This window comes from Berghia stephanieae, chromosome 2 (genome assembly GCF_034508935.2).
Source record: "Berghia stephanieae isolate SIO BIC M18660-M18661 chromosome 2, UCSD_Bste_1.3, whole genome shotgun sequence".
Taxonomy (NCBI): Eukaryota; Metazoa; Mollusca; class Gastropoda; order Nudibranchia; family Aeolidiidae; genus Berghia; species Berghia stephanieae.
In genome coordinates, this window is record NC_088361.1 from 124,241,918 (window position 1) to 124,263,204 (window position 21,287).

General features: G+C 36.2%; 1 protein-coding gene and 1 long non-coding RNA gene across 3 annotated transcripts in view; both read left to right on the plus strand.

Moving 5' to 3' along the window:
- Positions 1-21,287, plus strand: part of LOC144966506 (zwei Ig domain protein zig-8-like) — a 363,782-nt gene that overhangs the window by 110,476 nt on the left and 232,019 nt on the right. The gene's annotated exons all lie outside the window — the stretch shown is intronic.
- Positions 15,506-18,357, plus strand: LOC144966507 (uncharacterized). The gene is made up of 2 exons (XR_013644229.1): positions 15,506-15,765; positions 16,897-18,357. It is a non-coding gene; the product is annotated as an uncharacterized LOC144966507 (long non-coding RNA).

A 21,287-nucleotide genomic window follows, 5' to 3' on the forward strand; every position in this document is an offset into this window, starting at 1 on the left:
AATGCACTATATAGAAATATGGATAACTTTATTCCGTAAAATCATGATTTTTAAACATCAAAACCTTTATCTTTCTTTCTCAAAGCATTCAGCTCTACTCTATAGTATGCATTTGAGAAAATAGTTAAAAGCCATAGACAAAATTGAACAAAATACCAAACACGGAACGTTTCGGATCTAAACCCTTCTCTGGCCAGCAACAAGAAACAATGAAAACTTACATAAATTACTTAAAAACCAGATCTGCCTTTGATCTGGTTTTCAAGTAATGTATTTATATTGTCATTGTTTTTTGAAGAAACGTTTTGAACCCGAAACGTTCTGTTTTTGGTAATTTGCTGTTTTTTGAGCTGTTAAATTCTATTTGTCTATTCCTTTTTTACAGTCCACAGATTCTATCAGCTTAATATCAAGAAAATATTTAAAGGTCCATAAAAGAACAAGAATTATAACATCGAAACCATAACAGCACGACAACAACAGCGCCACAACAACAGCACCACCAAAACATAAACAACAAGAGCTGCAATAGTAGCAGTAGCAGTAAAGACGACATGAACAACAACAACAACAACAACAACAACCATAATAACAACAACAACAACAATAACAACAACAACAACAACAACAACAACAAAAACAACAACTAAAACTTAAGTGCCATTCAGGATTTAAACCCTGTCACGTTTGTTACACGCTAACCCGCTATCCCATAACCATATTTTTCGTCGCCTTTTCTAATGTTGCAAGTCCGATATTGGTTTCGTTATCTCCGATTCTCAAGGCAATTCCAATAAATTGATTACATCTATAAGAAGCATTGCTAGATATATGATTAGTCTCTCATGCTTCCGACAGGAACTTTCAGATAAGAAAATTAAGGTAACATAAAAAGTTGTCCTTTACAGCCATTGGGCCCATGGAGCCGGAGTTTATCCCGGTTTCTATAGCATGAAACGGACAATAGCAATTGCTTGGATGCTAGTCTATCGCAAAGTACTTTCTGCCAAATCTAACATACTCAGCTACCTATTCACTGCTGGGTGGACAAGGGGGGAGGGGGGGGGGGCAGAAAGATCTCGACTGCACCCGGGATCGATCTTGATTCCATTGCATGTGAGGAGAGTGTTCTACCAACTGAGCTATCGAGACATAAGATAACACAAAAATATGATGAGATAAGATAAGTTGAGATCCTTTGTGGAAAATCATCAATTCATATCACAACAGAGTAGTCTGCATCATCGATAGATAAAACAATGTTTATTAACTTTTATTCCAATAAATCATGTAGCCTATCTCCCGTTTCATTTTTATTACTATCTCTCTTCCCCCGTCTATCTCTTTCTTTTCATTTTTATTACTCTCTCTTCTCCCCTCTATCTCTTCTTTCTAGCACTGTTTTTTTAGTTACCAGATGCATAATGAAAATGACGTTTTTAATATCTGGAAACAACAATGTATTTATCTTAAATTAATATTCATCTCTACTCTCTCTCTCTCTCTCTCTCTCTCTCTCTCTTTATATTTATCCCCTCTCTCAGTCTCTCTTCATCACTCTCTATCTCCGATCTCTTATAACTTTACTCTCTCCCTCTCTCTCTCTCTCTCTCTCTCTCTCTCTCTCTCTCTTTTCTCTTCTCTTTCCTCTGTTCTTGATGGGGGTTTCTCGTCCCAATCCCTTATCTGTGAATCTGTTTACCTTGTGTAACCGAATAGTAATAATTGGCTAATTCAGCACCGTTTATAACTCGAGTTAATGCCAGTCCTGGCGTTTGCATTCGTCATAACAACTATAATCCAATAGATTTAGCCCACCCTCTCTTTCTCTCTCTCTCTCTCTCTGTCTCTCTCTCTCTATTTATCTCTCTCCACTCTCTCTTTTCTCTCTCCCTCTCTCTCTCTCGCTCTCTCTCGCTCTCTCTCTCTCTCTCTCTCTCTCTCTCTCTCTCTCGCCCCAATCTCTCCTTCTTTTCATTGACATCAAATCATCATGATCATTTTTGCAGTTATCACTATTACCATAACCATCGTCATAAAGTTTGTCACAATCATATTATAGAGCTAAGTTTTCGACATTTCACATTATTATATCATATCTCGTTCTCTCATCTTCTGTCACTTTCACTCATTAATTAATCTCTATTCGTTTTTTGTTTTTGTTTTTTTGGTGCTAAGTTATATCTATCTATCTATCTATCTATCTATCTATCTATCTATCTATCTATCTATCTATCTATCTATCGATCTATCCTATCTATATATCTATCCATCTGTCTATCTATCTATCTATCTATCTATCTATCTATCTATCTATCTATCTATCTATCTATCTGTCTATCTATCTATCTATCTATATCTCTATCTATCTATTATTTAGTATTATCACCTTTTTATCTCTCCTACAGTGCTATTGCACCCTTCTCAAGCTAATTCCCCTCAAACATATATATCTATTTATCTATCTATCTACTAATTATCAATCAATCAATCAATCAATCAATATATCTATCTATCTATCAATTTATCTATTTATATATCTATCCATTCATCAAACGTTTCTTTCCATCTATCTACCTTGTTATTTTCATAGATTTACTCCATGACATCCTGGTAAACAATGAATGCTGGACATACGGGACAACGGAAGCGACATTTTGTGGCGATCTCAGATAATCCTGCGGATATAATCAAATTTGTTTTTCGTTGGGAACGCTCTAAGTTCTTCGCTCGTGCTCTAATTATAAGACATTCGGCCTCCGGCGAGTCATTGTGAAGTATCGTCTCCATGGCATTCGAAGACAAATTTTAGATAATCCACCCAACCTTCCACAATCAAATTATACAAAGTAAGATATCAAATTTATATTCCAAGCTTGCAGAAATAATATTTTAAATTAATAAAGAAACCCATATATAACTTGAGATTTTGTATAGCGCTATATCCACTAAATGTGCTCAAAGCACTTTACAAGGGGTCCCGAGCCAAAAGCAACACTTAACATGTAAGATGAGACATAACGATGCATATTAGGCAATATTACAATTCTTTTCAGAGACAACGCCGTTAACGTTTAGACCATCATTTTACATCTGATACGGTGAAAGAATGAGAGTAAAATCTTTTCCAAGGACTTAACTTTGCGCCGATTAGACCGGGACTCGAACCCAGGACACAAATACAAATAAACATTTGAAAAAAACCCAAAAAACATTGAACAAAAGAAGTCTACAAAAATATATAATTTAAGAAGTTAAACAAAGAAAATGCGAATTGCAAATTAAGCATAACATTTTGAAAAATTAAATGAGGATAAAGAATTAAAGAAATTAAACAAAAATAACAACAATACACGACACAATAAACTGTTCTCACCTTTGTTCTCAGCCTCCTTTTGTGCAAGGCAAAGATAAGATAAAACCTGTTCACACTCTCTAAAAAACATAGAATCATGAATTGCAATAAATACTATTATACTCTGTAAAGACATCAAGTATTTAAAACTTTGACCCGAAAACTTGTCGAGTTTTCTGGCCAAAAACTTTAATTCGCGTTTTTTCAGCGTATTATAAGGCTCGAAATTAACGCAACTCAGCTCTATGTTATTGTTCTTAGCTAACCATTTTATTTATTAGTACACACTAAATATCAATCAGACTATAAACGATCAGCGTTAAACATAGTTTTGTGTGTTGACACGTTATATCCGGCTGGCGGATGTTGTGAGTGTTTTTAAAAATTATAAATGCATAGCATCATTATTGTAAAAACTCGAAAACGTTGTTGATTACAAAAGACATTTCATTTTCAAGAACAACAATAACAAAAACAAAAATTTAAATAAAATAGGCTATATACCTATTTCGTTGTTGCAATTACGGATATGGTAAAACTACTGGTAAGCTACATTAATGACGTTGAATAGCCAATGTGCACTGAATGAATTAACATTTTAAATTTCATTTCATCTTTTGGGGGATTAAATTAAGCCATGAGAATTTTAATGCGCGTGTTAAACTTAATAAAAAAAAAGAGCTGTAACTTATCTAGACCTATCTATATATTTTTTTTTCGTAAACCGCACATGTTTAAATGCGACATTTTCAACCCCATTAGAGATTCAATCTTTCTCTTTGTGTGTGTAGAGTGTGTTATACACTTTGTCTGCGACATCGAAGTCCCGTAACCTAATTTGCTAGTCCTCAGAATTGTCTGTGTTTGTCATGTAGTTATTCTTTGGTCTTTTGTCCTCTGTATTACTCCTGGCTTCCTGAAGTGTCCAGGCACTACTTACAGGTAATGTGTGTGGGAAGCAGGAAACGTGGGATGGAGAGAGGAAGGGAGAATGAGAGAGATTGGGGGCGGGATGGAAAGGGTTGGGATTCACATATAAAGAAAATAAAAGAAAGAAAGAAAGAAAGAAAGAAAGAGAGAGAGAGAGAGAGAGAGAGAGAGAGCGAGAGAGAGAGAGGGAAAGAAAGAAAGAAAGAGATAGAGAGAGAGAGAGGAGGAGGAGGAGGAGGAGGAGGGAGGGAGAATGAGAGAGATTGGGGGCGGGATGGAAAGGGTTGGGATTCACATATACACGAGAAAAAAGGAAAGAAAGAAAGAAAGAAAGGGAGAGAGAGAGAGAGAGACATAGAGAAAGAAAGAAAGAAAGAAAGAAAGAAAGAGAGAGAGAGAGAGAGAGAGAGAGAGAGAGAGAGAGAGAGAGTACAAACGTGAGTTAGCAATTAACATTGATGGAATGCTTGCTCGTGTCGGTATAATCCAGCAATGTTTGTTAATAGCGGTAATTTGACCATCATTACAATTCTGTACAATCTTTTGTTTCAGACTCCCTAAATTATATAAATCAATTATTTGGTCTGCCATATATCAGAGTGGAAACTAAAATCTAAAAAAAAAAAGGTTTCGAATGTGCTTTTCTTTATTTTTTTTTCTTTTCACCATATTCTATACTCTTGCCCAAACAATTTTCTAGAGAGGGATGCTATGATAACATGTCTTGAAGCTTGAGCTTACAGACTGTACTATACGACCGTATATTTTTCTAGACGGTCACTTTTTCACTCTCCTTACTGACCATTTTCCGGATATTCCCCAAAACTTCATTATCACACAACATAATTTAGTATTGAAAAACTCTAACTCAAAGGGAATAAGAACACGCTATCTATTTTGTTGAGTTTTTATAACTATAACAACAATATTCTTCAAATTTTGTGATGTACAAAAGAACTCTGAAAAAGAGAAATGTTGGTTGTATCGTAACGAATGTGACGATTTTCCTATAGTTGGTAAGGAGAGGGTTAAGAAAGTCATCTCGGGTCGTTGACATAAGATGCTGGCTATCCAATTCACTGTAAACTTCACTCAAAATATCATCAAGCGTTTGTTGACATTAGGAATTTAAATCTCTTAAGAATTTTTAGCCAATCAACTGCCGTACGCTGGGAAAACTCGTATTCAAACATGTGGCCAGGAAACTCGTCCTTCAAAATTAACGATTGATTTAAATGACCCTCATCTTGGCGAAATCTCTCAAACCTGAGACTTCGCCTAATTTTAAAAAACTGGCTCTTACAATAGAGGACAGTTAACTGGTTAAATATCATAGACGAGACTCGTGGAATGTATATTGATGTGGTGTACTGGTTATATAGTTGATCATCTCAATTGAAAACAATGCAACGCCTTCCCCCATTCTTCAAGCTCGAAAAACAAACAAACATAGCATAAAGAATAATCCCGAAATAATCCCGAAAAAACCCAAACATATGATAATCAGAACCACAACAACAATATGAACAACAACAACAACAACAACGACAACAACAAAATAACTAATCCTTGGTGTAACTTAATCGATATTTTTTTCCGGGTACAGCGCATCTAGACCAGAGGGGTCAAGCAAGAACATCCTGAAATCTAGAATTACAAATCTACAAGTCTAAGTAAAGATCAAAACGCAAAGTAAACAATAATTTTCCAATTGAAAACAAATAAATTAAGTTGTTTGTGATTTACAAATTGTATCCTTTTCCTTCCTTCTATTTTGTTGCCACTTCTGGGGTTGTTTTTGCTGATGTTGCACCTCTGTGACCTTTTGACTTAAGTACGAAGATTCAATAAGTCTCTTGGCAGCGCGCGCTTGGCAATGAATTACTCTTTCAAGGCTGCTCAAAAAGTGCTTAAAAGCCAAAAGCAGAACTTTCAAAATCCCAAATGAAGAACACGAAACAAAACTAATCAAGAACAACCGTTCCGATACAGAGACGATTTCCTATTGTGTCGTTCCCGTAACTTCATCAGGGAATTCGAGTCCCCAGGGCATCTAAGAAAGGGAAGTAATCACTGCCAACCTAATGACGTAATCGGTTTGCCCGCCTGTCACAAGCGCTATCCAGTGGTGACGAATTCATTACTTCTTTAATGGATTAAAAACACACAATCAGCAACAACTGACGAAACGAAGTGGATATTTTCCCTTATCTGGTTTGACTAGAGGCAAACTATTTCCTCCCTCCCCTCTCCCCTTTCAATTTTTTTTGGTGTGTGTATAATCGCCATTTTAAAAATAAAACTCTAATAGTGTTTTTAAAAAATGCAGAAATACCATGGAAATGAAACATCGATGAAGTGATCCTGACATGTATACATAAATGTTTAACCCTCTCCTTACCAGCCTTTTTCAGGATTTTCCCCAAATCTTCACACCCAACTAACACAAAAATAGATTTGTTATCACTCAAACACATTAGCAGAAAGATTTTGCGATATAATATTTAGCAAAACATGCTCTATAACATACTGTTCATTTTCTTAAATTGTATGACATAAAAAGAGAAATTTGAATCAGAAAAATGTTAGTTGTATCGTAACAAATGTGACGATTTTCCTATAGTTGGCAAGGAGAGGGTTAAGTACGACAGGCATGCTATTAATTATGCGTTACCTGACCGTCTCTATCGCAGACCTCTTACAATACCTTGACTTTGTTCCAAATGGAGGCGCTGTTCCAATTCGGCCATCAGGACCTAATAATATATATTCACACTCCGAATAAATGAAGTTTATTAAGTGTACTATTTAACATTTAAACCAAACAGCGTTACATAGGTGTGATTTTTGTCCTGATCTGAATATTTCCTCCAGGTTAATCCGTTAACTACCGAACTCTGGAAAGACCCGTATTTAAATAAAAAAATAAAATAATTTTTAAAAAATCCCTTTATTCATCCCACAGGGGAAATTTGTCTCTAGGGTCTATTCCAAGGGAAGACTGGAATAACACAGGCGTCAGCCGAAGTGCAGCGCCGCGAATTGAGCTAGGGCGAGGTGACTTGCTCAAGGCCACAAAGCCCAGCGGCGAGTGATCGAACTCGGTACCTTTCCGGTATGAAGCAATTACCATTCCGCTGAACCACGCTGAGGCCCTTTTAAGAATTTGGGCAGAAAACTCGTCCTTCAAATATCGATTAATTCAAATGAACCCCATCCTACCGAAAACTCTCAAATCTGGGACCCCTTGCTGTCTAGATGAGTGTCATTTAAATCGTCCTTTAAATTTGAAGGACGCTTTTTTCTGGCCAAATTTTTAAATACGTGTTTCTCCAAAGTACGGCAAAGTTAACTGATTAACGATGCCAAAGCGTATCCGAATGCTTAAAAAAAGTCTACCTGCATGCACGCCAAATGGAACCAAAGTTCTATTCCGTACAAATCGACTGTTTTGTACTGTCTTGTACCAGGAGCCTTATAATGATTATATCCGCATGGCAATATTTATACCTAAGATGAGGTGGGAAAATGCGACCCATCCTCTCAAACTGTTAGGATGTCTGGATGATGATTCAAGAGCTGCAAATCGAATTCATGGTAAAAATAGGAGACTTTATTTTGAGGTAGCGAATGTTCTTTCTTAAAGTGATAGAAAATAAATTCCGCATTTCTGTGCGGCTATAATGTTGTCTAGTGGTATGACACTCGCCTTCGGATCGGAATGTATAGGGTTCGAGTCCCTTTCTGAACGGAGCATAGTTAAGTCCTTGGAAAAGGCTCTTTACTCACATTTTCTCACCTACTCAGGTTAATCGCCGTTACCAGCGTTTTTCCTAGCCGAATAAAATGTATTATCGTCTCACAGACATCATGTCTCGTCCTATATGTTAAATGTTGCTATTGGCTAGGGAGCCCATGCAAAGCGCCTTGGGCACGTTTAGTGGATAATGCTCTTTATAAATGTTCAAGTTTATGTTGAGCTGGCGGTCTATTACACCAAACGAGCTGGGGGTCTTTTACACCACACGACCTGGGGGTCTTCGACATCATACGAGCCAGGGGCCATCGACACCATACGAGCTGGTGGTCTTTTACACCATATGAGAAGGGAGCCTTCGACACCATACCAGCTGAGGGCCTTCGATACCACACGAACTGGGGGTCTTAGACACCATACGAGCTGGTGGCCTTCAACACCACACGAGCTGGCGGTCTTTTACACCACACGAGCTGGCGGTCTTCGACACCATACGAGCTGGGGGTCTTCGACACCGTACGAGCTGGGGGCCATCGACACCACACTAAAGTAAACAAGTGGTAAGAAGAAAAGTGATCGTTGTCAGCGGCAAATTGATCCGAGTTGACACTCAAAGTAAAATAGAAGGGAATGGGAACAGAAAACTCCTCGGGGTAACCACTAGCGATTATTCGATTTTTACTCTGACCATTTTCTTGGAAATTTGATTATAGCCGCCTTGTCTTTCAGTAATTTATCATCGTTGCTCCACTTCTCCGTTCCCTCCATTTCATTCGTTCATTTATTCATTAACCATAGGCCTAATTCGTTTGGTTACTAATGGATGGTCACAATGCAAAGAATGCTCAAAGAATAGTTTTCTAATCGTAAAGATAGATGAACTACGATAGGTCTAGAAACAATATTTATTAGCACTTAGGCAGAATAACACTTAAGATAAAACACAAACCTTTTTACAGGGAATAAAATATTTGAATGTTTTGAAATAGGAAGGATTGTGAAAGATAGGTTTTGACATGCCCACACTTGTCAAAAATGCCATTAAGATTGACAGTTTTCGTTGGTAAATATTTCGCACGACCAAAGGTAGGTGCTTTCCCAAATGAACAATATTTTACAATTTTTAGAAAGTCCCTTTCTTTTTGAAATAAAAAGAAACTGTTAGAAAGTACGAAAAGAGACATAGATATTATTTACCAAATTAACAGTGTTTTCTAAAATAAAAGGCACATTTCTAATTTACCAAAAAAAAAAAAAAAATAAAATAAATAAATAAATAAAATAGAACTAAACAGTGTGGTGCGACGTGCACTCATTTGCAGGTCTGTTAACCCAATTCCTTATGGGCTCTTTGTTGTAATGAAAATCTAAAAAAGTGACGCAAAATATTGTCAATTACAACAATGTTAAACTAGGCCCATAGGTGGGTTCGGATGTCAGACCTGCATATACAATATGTACACGTCGATTAGGTGCTTAACACAATGACAGAACATCGTTGATAGAGTTTTGACATTATTATCATCGTCACCAAAGAAACCAAACAATAAATGAGATGTAAAGATGTCAGGTCAAAGCCTCCAAGTCCCGTCCAGGTTTAGATTAACTAACTCAACCCTAACCCTCCTTCCGCACTAGGACAAAACTGTCCCGGGACAAATTTGTCCTGTCCCAATGGAGAAAACTTCTATTCAAAAGGGGTTCCGCACTAGGACAGGACTGTCCCAGGACACACCTGCGCGAATGCATTATTTTTTTTTATTTTTTTACAAGACTCAAAAGTTTTTTTGTAGGCAATTGCAACTCTAATAATTCACATTTTATGAATCAACATAAGATACGACATGACGACAATGATTTTTTACACTGTACAATGGGATTTGTTTACATAAGATTTATATAATCATGAAATATTCTTATAGCAAAAGTAATATTATTGCTACTGCTACTACTACCACTACCAATACCACGACTACGACTACGACTACTACTACTACTACTACTACTACTACTACTACTACTACTACTACTACTACTACTACTACTACTACTACTACTACCACTACCACTACCACTACCACGACTACGACTACTACTACTACTACTACTACTACTACTACTACTACTACTACTACTACTACTACTACTACTACTACTACTACCACTACCACTACCACTACCACGACTACTACTACTACTACTACTACTACTACTACTACTACAACTACTACTACTACCACTACCACTACCACTACCACGACTACTACTACTACTACTACTACTACTACTACTACTACTACTACTACTAGTAATGGATAAAATAGAGGTTGCATATTTCTGTGCTTTACCACGTGGAAAAAAAAGACAAATTGAAAGAGAAAACAATATTGGGTGCATCCTTTAATGACCCAAAGATTGCTCAAGGGTCAATTCCGTAGACTCTATGGTGATCTCCGATCTTATCTTAAAATGACTTTCTTGGAATCACCTCATTTTACCCAGGTGCAAATGAGTACCAGTTCGCTGATGAAAGTAATCTTTGACGGACTAGCATCATTCAAGAGGATAATAGAAAGTCAGCATGCTTCGTACCCGAAAGGCATCAGTTGAGTAAGTCACCTCGCCTAGCTCAATTTGCAGCGCTGCACTGCGGCTGACGCCCGGGTTATTCTAGTCTTACCTTGGAATAGACCCTCGAGAAAAATTTCCCCTATGGGATGAAAAAATGAATTTTATTATTTTAAATTTTAAACTGTTATCTGTCTGCTCAACGCCACAGAAACATGGATAAGTTCCGGATTTATAAGCTTAGGAGGCAAGATGGCCTATGGTTAGCGCGTTGTACTCTGGACTCAGAGGTTCTGTGTTCGATTCCGACCGAAGCCAACTTGTACTTTCTAGAGCAAGAAAATTTACTCCAATCACTCACTCCATTCAGGTGTAAAAGGGTACCTGTCAAGCTGGGATAGTAATCTGCGATAGACTACAGACTAGCGTCCCGTTCAAAGGTTTTCAAACAAATACGTTAATTGTCCGCTTCACGCTATTGAAACCGGAATAACTCCTGCACCATTGGCTACAAGGCTCTAAAGGACTTAATTTGTTTTACAATGAGTCCAAGTGGCTCAGAAGGACTAACTTATAAATATTTTCATTGAGAATTCCCGAAATAAATAAAGATAAAGATAATTGATCCCACAAGTTACCGAATAGATGTGCGACCGGTTTTAGACACGTTACTGCTGTGTCACAAAGTGTGACACTTCTTAAATTATATTTATAAACATACGTTTTTAAATTGCCGAAAATATTTATGTTGCTATGCCTTCTTTACGTGGTTTCATCACATAGAATTATTTTTTGAATTGTTCTTGCTTTTTTATATTCAGAATTGAAATAAATAAATAAATTAAAACTGTGAAATTGAATGTAAGCTTCAGTTTAATATACGAAAACAGATAAAATGGACGTTTCGGGTTTCCCCTTCATCAACAACACATGATGAATTAAAAACTACAGACGAATGAGATAATGTGATAGTGGCGTTGTTAAGATGCATAAACAAAAACATTGATGGGCAGGAAATTGTATGCTACTTTGTGAGGAAGCGCGAATTAAAACAGAGCAATAGAAATTTATAAAAGGTGCGTACTTAATTATGTCAAAAGAGGGGAGGCGGGGAGGAACTGTGTAATGCAGTATAGAAAGTGAACCAAAATAAAGTGTGGACTATTGTTGGAAAATAAATACAATGGAATTGGAAATAAATACAAAATATAAGGGATGTAGGTATTAATATATTAGTGGCATTAGCCACAGCAGAAGCAACAATAGAAATAGTAGTAGTAGTAGTAGTAGTAGTAGTAGTAGTAGTAGTAGTAGTAGTAGTAGTAGTAGTAGTAGTAGTAGTAGTAGTAGTAGTAGTAGTAGTAGTAGTAGTAGTAGTAGTAGTAGTAGTAGTAGTAGTAGTAGGAGGAGTAGTAGTAGTAGTAGTAGTAGTAGTAGTAGTAGTAGTAGTAGTAGTAGTAGTAGTAGGGAATCAGAAAATAAAGACAGGCATTTCAATTTTGACACGGCGCCGCCAAGTCTGGGACTTTTTTGTCCTAGTGCGGAAGTCTGCTATATTTTTCTACTATCACAAACGATATGAACACGGGACTGGGACAGTCCTGTCCCGTTGATTTTGTAGCATTTCACAACGGCTTGGGACACAACGGGACTGTTTTGTCCCGTCCCAATAGGTGCGGAAGATCTCTCTAAATTCTATATGTTACAGATTTGGGACAGGACTGTCCCGGGACAGTCCTGTCCTAGTGCGGAAGAGGGTTAACACCGACTATATCCGTAGTTTACCCGGGGTTACTTTTACCCCATGCCTATTTATTCCATTTTTCTGAGACAATTTATAGACGTAGTATCAAAGATAATGTTCTTGATTTATACATGTTAATGATAGTTGAATAAAACTATCTATGTACATGCTCATTTTTAATACATTTTTTTTCTAATTTTGAAAAGTAGCAAAATTCTCTGGAATTGAGTGAGTTAACTCACTCGTCGTTTTGTCATCATGACCTCATGTGAGTCTGACGTTATTACAGAAATGAAATGCGCCAGGCACAGGATTAAGATGTATAAATAAATAGAGAAAATTGATTAGGATAATGCACAATAATAATAATAATAATAATAATAATAATAATAATAATAATAATAATAATAATGATAATGACAATAATGATAATAATAATAATAATATTAATAATAATAATAATAATAATAATAATAATAATAATAATAATAAATAATAATAATAATAATAATAATAATAATAATATTGGCCGGTAAAAAATTGAGAGACAAATATGATTCCGAAAATGAAATTGACAGTTTCATCTCTAAGAAAATATCTACCTATGAGAAAGGATCGTGCTTATGTTATGGTTGAAATTTGAAACTTGATGCAGGCTGCTACAAGAACTTGACATTCTGCTGATGCCAGCTACGATCGACCATAGTTGCCAAATTCGTATACGTATCTGTATGAACCACCAAAGAAAATCTGGAATTTCCGATATGGATGTTTTGCTTTGTGAAATCCTTTGGAATGTTGGCAGTTTTGCCATTTGTGACACACCGCTTCGATTTGGTATTATGTCAGTGTGAACCAGCACCCGAAAATTGATTTTAAGTTAAAATTATCAATGGGTGGGGTTAGGGGGGGGGGGGATAGCTCAGTTGGTAGAACACTCGCTTCACATGCAAATGGATTGAGATCTATCCCGGGTGCAGTCGGGATTTTTTCTGATCCTCCTGTCCATTAATCACTCATTGGGTAGCAGGGTCTGTTATTTATGTCGGAAAGTACCCTGCAAATTATATAGATTAGCGTTCTATCCAGAGGGTAACAAGCAATTGATATTGTCCGTTTCACGCTTTATAGAAAGCGGGATAAACTCCAGCTCTATAGGCCTAAAATCTCCGAAGGAGAGAAAATATCAGATTTATTATATTTGACATTTTCTGCAAGTTAAGAGATTAAAGTCATTCTCGGTAGTACTTGACTACATTCAAATAAAAAACAAACAAACTATAAATTCGAATTTCAATGCATCAACCAATCCGACATAATACTGCTTAAGACAATAAGTCACACACATACACACACACACTAACACACACACACACACACATATATATATATATATATATATATATATATATATATATATATATAATTTGCAATACTTGTAAAATGGACATACAATTATTAATCAATAATATAAGTTGACAAAGCAAAGACATCGATAATTTTCACGGGACATTTATGATTAATTTATTTATGAAGTAGTAAGTGGAGTATTAAATCACAGAATTATTATCTATAGACGTCTGATGTAAATTTTTGAAAATGGTGGTTCTTACTGATATTTGCATTTTTTTCGTGCAAATTAAAAGTCTATTAATGTGCATATTATTTGTGTATTTAACTATTCGTCGGTTTGATAAATCTAGTCACAATATGACTTTATCAAAGTTAGATTACCAATTCATTTACTTAGTCGTCATCGTCGTCATCATCTTCATTATCATAATCATCATCATCATCATCATCATCATCATCATCATCATCATCATCATCATCATCATCATCATCATCATCATCATCTTAATTATCGTCATCAAACTATATGATAATTAGACTCTCCATTTTACCATAACTATGTAAGGTTTCAAATTTTACTATTGAAAAAATCAGCCCGTCACTAACATTACTACAAGATGGCCAGATTTCCTCGCGAGGCAATTTCAACTTCAAAACTGGCCAAATACAGTCTAACCTGGCTAAACAATGCTAAAATATTCTGACTCTCTTGGAAAACTTATCGGGTTTGATAAACAAAAAAATCGACAAGACGAGAAAACATGTTTTTAAATTAAATATAATTGATCATTGAAACACGATTCAGTGTACAGCCAAGTTTAGCCATAATGTTAGCCATAATTGGCCACGCACTCGGCCATCTGGAAGTCATGCTCCCATCCTTTTGCTGAAGAGTTTGTCAAGACGTGAATGTGTATGACACTCATCTCTAAACTATTTGATTCCAACACCGAGCCGTCCATTTCCGTTATGCAAATCTTGTTCTACGTACGTAGGTTATTTGATTCCTATCTATTCGGTCGATGTGAAACAAGGCTGGGCCAACGGAAATAACCAAAATAGTAGATAGACCACAACCTTTCCCTCTTAACATCTGTTCTTACTTTTAAACTATGAAATGATGCATTTCGCACGCAGCCACGCACCCAACGAAGAAAAATATTTCGAAGACAACTCCCCCCCCCCCCCCCCCCCCCCCCACTAATTATCAAATGGGAATTTGTTTTCTTGTATTTTTCATTTTTTCTTATTTGTCCCGCACTTTATCATAGTACCTTTCCAGTTTATTTATCTTCCGTTAGTGATGCTCCGCCTTCAATTTTTCCTTGTCATGTTTTTACTTCAGTAAGATAAGTAGAATAAATAACGCATTATTAGCTATGGATGAACAGGGATGGTGCTTGGGTGTTTGTCCGTAATGGTGATGTTAACAGTACAGCCGTACTCTGAGTACACCCCCCCCCCCCCCCCCCCACAAATAATTAAAAAATAACGACATTATAAGATACCGTCGCCTAGGCATTCCACGAAGGAAAATAGATAATACATCAAACAAGATGTCTGATGTTATCAGGAATCACCCATGTTGTCCAAGTGAGCAAATTGGGGGTTAATAAAAAAACAAACGAAAGTGCCTAAAGCGGGACTCGAATCCGGGACCTTCCGGGTCACAGTGCATTGCCTTAACCACTCGACCAATTCGGCCCCTTGAGACTGGTAAATTTTGAAATACCGATAGTGGTCCTCCCAGGAAAGTAAAATGGAAAACATTTTAAAACTTATCATGCGGCTTTTCAATAGGCTTCCTAAGTCGTGACGTAATCCTGCGCAGCAACGCATGGCAACAAACCGGCTGGCTCTAAACAGTCGAGAAAAATGGCTGACACGAACTCTATTTCCATCACCGCCCTTATGAAATATTTCTCCAATGAGCATAAAAGTGTCTCGCGAGGTGAAAATCATCATCAGTCAGGTCCTGTTTTGACTTTCACTTACTCAGATGGCTTGATGTTCGGCAAAGTTCAAGCCAGCATGAAGAATAAAGAGTATTCTGTGAAGGTAAGTCATTTCGTCTTCTCATTCTCACTCTCAAAATCTCACATCTCCGTAAAACTACTGTTGGACAATAATCAGTTTACTTTGAGTTTAGGCAGATTTAGTATATCCAATGGAAAGATTTAACTGTTTACGTTCGATTTTAGTTAGGGAGAGAGAGAGGGAGTCATTGAATTATTGTGTTTTTATCTTATGGACCACGGACTTTGAGTCTTTGAGGTCTTAGTCTTGCTTCGCTAATTTTCGTTGCTATTGACTATAGTCTACTACATACTCTTTAGTATCGTGTTGTAACCTTTATTATAATACTCATATGAGCATCACAATCACCAATCACGCTAGACATTTTATCATACTTCATGTGGGGCAGCGTGGATCAGCGGTACGGTTTTTGCTTCGTACCCGAAAGGTACCGAGTTCGTTCACCCGCCGCTGCGCTGTGTGGCCTTGAGCAAGTCACCTCGCCCTAGCTCAATTTGCGGCGCTGCACCGTGGTTATTCCAGTCTTCCCTGGGAATAGACCCTAGAGATAAATTTCCTCTATGGGATGAATAAAGGATTTATTTAGACCAGTGTTAGTCACGGTAAACTAAACTTCCTATTGGGTTAAGGTGTAATGTAAATGTTGCTGCTTGAAACTCGAAGAAATCAATAACATTGTGAAATTGAATGTGAACTTCAATTTAATATACGAAAACAGATAAAATGGACGTTTCGGGTTTCCCCCTTATCAACAAAGCAAGATGAATGAAAGAATCACTTAATTTGTTTTTTTAATTGAGTTTTTATACAGCGTAATATCCACTAAATGTGCTCAAAGTGCTTTACAAGGGGTCCCTGGCCAACAGCAACATTTAACATGTAAGACGGGACATGATGCCTGTTGGGCGATATTACAATTTTTTCGGACAGAGACAACGCCAGGTACTCATTTGACACCTGAGTACGGTGAGAGATTGTGAGTAAAGAGCCTTCTCCAAGGACTCAACTATGTGCCGAGCGAGGACCTTCTGATCTGAAAGCGAGTGTCATACCACAAGACCACAACAGACGTTTTATTAGTTTGTTTGTTTTTTGCCTATTGAGCATGGTCGCAGCTCTAAATTTGAATCTTTTATTCTTTTACTTCCACAGATCTATCTTGATGATGCCTTGGGTTGATTCAGTCCAAAACTAATTTGTGTGGTTTTATTTAACAATGTTAATGACATTGAACATACATTGATACAACAATGCCATAATTTGTCATGTTTATCATGTAAAATCATGTATGGACCTACAAAACCATTATTTTGAATGGTGATTTGATGATGATGAACAAAATATGTGTGTTGTACAAAATAAATGGCAAAGCTAACAAAATGCAATCTCCTTAATAAGAGGAGACTGGGGATTGACAAGTGCTGCAACAAATTGAAAAATAATATCAGATGTTTCTCTTAACATGGTTGGAATATATGAGAGGATGTTAACATTTTTCAGTCTTTCATTAGCCCTCTCAACATGAATTCTACATGAAGCAATTTCTTTTGTTAATAAAATCTAATTTTCAGTAAATTTATTATGTAAAAAGGGAGGGATATTTACAGTTACTCCTTGAGGTAAAATATCTTGAATCAGGATGGGGTTTTACCTTTATTACCTTTATCTGCTAAAATTAATTCTCCAGGGCTTAAAATTAAAAGTTTTAGTAATCCACAATTTTGTACAATGACCTTATCCGAGACAGACCCTGGATCATGTTTAGAAATAAAATTTATCACACCATTTGGACTTAGACCAACAAGAGCTTTAACAGAATTCATGGACCTATAAGAAGAATAAGTTAACCGTTGTTTATCCATTTCTTTAGGAATAGCAATTTGGTCATCTGTACAATCAATGATCATTCTGCAATTTGGAAATCTTAAAAATGATGATGGAGCTGATAGTTTATTTTTATGTCTAGAAGGGCATGTAACCTTCATAACATTTTCAAAGAGAAGCGTATGGCTTATGTAAAACATGAATAAAAGTTTGTATAATATTTGTTATAGTACTTTCACTAACGCTAAACAATTGTGAAATATGAAGGTTAGCGTAGTTCTGTCTAAGTTTCATAAGTGTAATAATGAAAATTTGGTCTTTTAATGCAACTGTCTCTTCTTGAACTTCCCATCTACTATAATAAATAATGTTACCTCTAAAGCACTCAACATATTGAACAATAATATTAAATATTTTAAAAGAATGTACACCTGTCTCCATTCGAAGAACTTTTTCTGTAAGGCTTGAAACAGTGTAAGTGCGTTGAATCTAACTTAGTTGGGTTTTTTAAAGCTAGCTATTTCCTTATTTTTGTCTGTAATTTTTTGTTCTTGAATTAAATTTGTTGTTCTATTTAAAATATCCTCACTTGTTCTACAATCTGTTTTTTTTAAAAGATGGAATCCTGTGATGATGGTGACGAGAGTTGAGATGATGATGAGGGAGAAGATAATGAGGATGATGATGAGGAGGAAAATAATGATGATGAGGAATCTGGTTTTTTTAAAGGTGGGACTTTGTGATGATGATGAAGAGAGTTGAGCTGATGATGATGATGATGATGATGATGATGATGATGATGATGATGATGATGGTGATGATGATGATGATGATGGTGGTGGTGGTGGTGGTGGTGGTGGTGGTGGTAGTGGTGGTGGTGGTGGTGGTGGACTTCTTGATGTTGGTGCCAATTGAGATGGGGTGGGAATTCCTTGTGTCACTTTTCTTTTCTTTCTTTCTGGCTCTGATGGAAACAATTTATTTTTATTTCTGTCAAACAATTCAGGGAGGTTGGCTTTGTCACCATCTCTGAAGTGACAAGAACACACTCTTGATGATGATGTTGGATCTTTTGTCCTTTCACCTGAAATGAAAAGATTAAAAGAAAAAACAATAATTCTGTTGGGCATATTGGGTATATTATTTAATTTGATAAGTACTTTGTTTTAGACTATCTTGTTTGACACCAGCTCAATGCATGATAAATCAAAGGTGTGCAAGAGACTAGGTTACTGGTGGGTCTCTCGCCTGTCTTTTATGAAATCGCACATTCAGCAAAATGTCGCACTTCCTCATTACTTCTTTTGATGATTTTGACTAGGTATATATAAAAATAAGAATTCTTAAATTTACACAGTTAAAGTTGATCTTGGGGTTGAGTGTGGCAAGACTTGCGTTTTCTTTTTATTTCAGTCAGTACTGTACTGGACAGTGCGGTGATGGAAACTTTGGAGTGTCAACAATCGGGCACAGGTAAAGGAGAGAGGTCCCTGCCGCCATCTTGCTTTGTTCACACAGAGTTGCCACCTCGGCTGTCGGGGAGGGGAGGCATGGCAGAGAATCAGAGAAACTTTCCAAAAAAAAGAGGAAAGTATGTGTGTTTGTGTGTGTGTGTGTGTGTGAGAGAGAGAGAGAGAGAGAGAGAGAGAGAGAGAGAGAGAGAGAGAGAGAGAGAGATCTGCGTGAGGGGGGGGGGGGGGGGGGGGGGAGAGGTTGCGTTATTTTATTTATTTATTTTCATTTTGCCATAAAGGTATCGAGTTTAAAGTAAGATTTTAACAAATATTTTATTCTCTTTCTTCTTGTTCTCCTTTTAAAAAAATTATCACTTATCAGTAGAACTTAACTCTCATTCAGTTTATCAGCCTTAACATCAAAACGATTGAGATATCATTTTTGCTTCAACTTCAATAAAAACCTAGTTTGGAATGTATTTTTATTTATAATTTCGTGCAATTGTACACTTTAATCATAAAATATAGGTCTACGTAAGCTAGAACTTGACCTAGATCTGGACTACGAACTCTATCAAATGTTCGACGAGGCGTGCGTGCTTACCTGACTAAAGTGATTTTTTGTCTGCCTGTCCATTTGGAAATCTGTAAAACTTGCAGGAGTGACTCTCTGACTGGTGTAGACAATCTGGTACAATATACTGGACCATATTTAAGATAAAAATTGTTTTTTTGAGCGATTTTCCAATTATTCCTTGCCTGGACCAAGCACGGATTTTTTTTGTTTAGAGCCAGCCGATTCGTTGCTAGGCGGACGTGACGTCAGACTGTGGAATCCTATTGAGGTAACTGTTCTAAAGTTTGGGCCAAGCCTTATGACACCCTACCCCTATACCACATTATTTATGTATATTATATTTCCGTGGGTGCAAATGCGTTATGATTGTCATGTAAGGAATGTAACTCATGCTCATCGTAGTCTGTCTCTCTTCCCCTCGATAACCATCTCCTTCTCCCAAGTGGCAGACGAGTGTGCGTGCGTATGAGGCTGAGGAAAAAGGTCGTTTCGGTGACTTTCGCCACAGAAATACTCCAATAATAAGTAAATTATTTGCAAAATCTAAGGGAGAAAATCTTTTCCATCATTTGAATTCGTTTCTATCATTGGAATAACATAAAAAAAAAAACAAAACAAAAAAAAAAAAACAAACAAACAAAACAAAACCAAAAAAAAAAAAAAAAAACCCAGAAAAACCCAAACAAAAAAAAATTGAACAAAAAAAAAAAAAAAAAAAAAAAAACCCAACAAAGAAAACAAAAACAAAACAAAAACATTTAAAAAAAAACAAAACCAAAACACAAACAACTGACGATCTAGCTCCAATAGAAGAGTAGAAATAATTTCTCAAATGTTTTAAAACAATGTGGGCTGATAATCAACTTTGTTCACACTTTTTCGATCGTTTTAGGCACTATTACTCTTATAATTTTGGTGCTAGATCGTCACTTATTCATTTATTTTTCATTATTTAACACAGATGAACAGATGATGAAAGGTTCCTTTGTTTTTTCCCCCAAATAATTTAGTATTCGATTATTTTTGAGGTGAAAAACGACCTTTTGTCCCATTCTCCACCAGCACTCGACTCGACGAGTACAACAGTAATCATATTATTATTATTATTATTATTACAATCGATAGTGGGGGTTGATAGGTATGGGGTGGTGCATGCAAAAATTGCGATTGCATGTGTTTAATTATGTTCGTGTAGGTGAACATGTTCATGTGTGTATGTGTGTGTGTGTGTTTGTGTGTGTAAGCGTCTTTCTTGTAATATTATTTGCGTGTGCCTGTGTGTTCAGATTAAGAAAGAATGGGGTAAATAATCGGTTTTAGGTAATGTTTTTTCACAAGTTTTTCATGTTGTATCCCTTAAGGCCTTATCGCAGATGGATTGGAGGTACCGTTGTTCTCTATGCTTTTTTAAAACTCACACACATACGCACACGCACGCACACACACACACACACACATATATATATATATATATATATATATATTATATGTATATAAATAAACTACAAACCCCGGCTCTGTGACTTTATGCTCTGAAGATACACTAAAATATTATATACATGTATATATTTATATATTAATATATATATATATATATATATATATATATATATATATATTTATATCTATTTATATATATTTAGATATATTTATATATTTCTGAGAACTAACTCTCCTAATAAAAAAAA